This window comes from Neophocaena asiaeorientalis, unplaced genomic scaffold, assembly GCF_003031525.2.
Source record: "Neophocaena asiaeorientalis asiaeorientalis breed wild unplaced genomic scaffold, Neophocaena_asiaeorientalis_V1.1 scaffold67, whole genome shotgun sequence".
Lineage (NCBI taxonomy): Eukaryota > Metazoa > Chordata > Mammalia > Artiodactyla > Phocoenidae > Neophocaena > Neophocaena asiaeorientalis.
In genome coordinates, this window is record NW_020173731.1 from 10,643,534 (window position 1) to 10,643,932 (window position 399).

Genomic DNA, 399 nt, shown 5'->3' on the forward strand with positions numbered 1-399 from the left:
AGCCACCGCCTCTCAGGCCATCCCCAATTGGTCACCCAAGCCCAGAGATCCCAGATACCGCACCCAATCCCCGCCTGGGGATTGGGGGAAGGTCGTTGAGGGTCGCAGTCCCGACTCCTCGCACCAGGAGGTACCCGAGGAGATCCCGCTCCAACCCAGGCCCAGGAGGTGGGAGGGACTGGGACGGGAGTGCAGAGCCGGGCGTCTCGCTCCCGGACGCGCCGCAGCGGCGACCCTCCCTCCTTGGCCGCCCCTTTCCCTTTCCGCGCCGGGAGTCTCCCACTTCCCGCGCCTGGAGAAAGGGCCGCACCGAGAGAGGAACAGGGAGCAGGAGCGGCGTGGTGGTTCAGACAGGCAGGAAGCGGGGAGGGGGGGGGGAGGTGGGGTCCTGGGGCTGCA

At 69.7% G+C, this 399-nt stretch overlaps 1 protein-coding gene across 8 annotated transcripts in view; it reads right to left on the reverse strand.

Moving 5' to 3' along the window:
* Positions 1 to 399, reverse strand: part of SRGAP2 (SLIT-ROBO Rho GTPase activating protein 2) — a 242,007-nt gene that overhangs the window by 240,248 nt on the left and 1,360 nt on the right. The window lies entirely within an intron of this gene.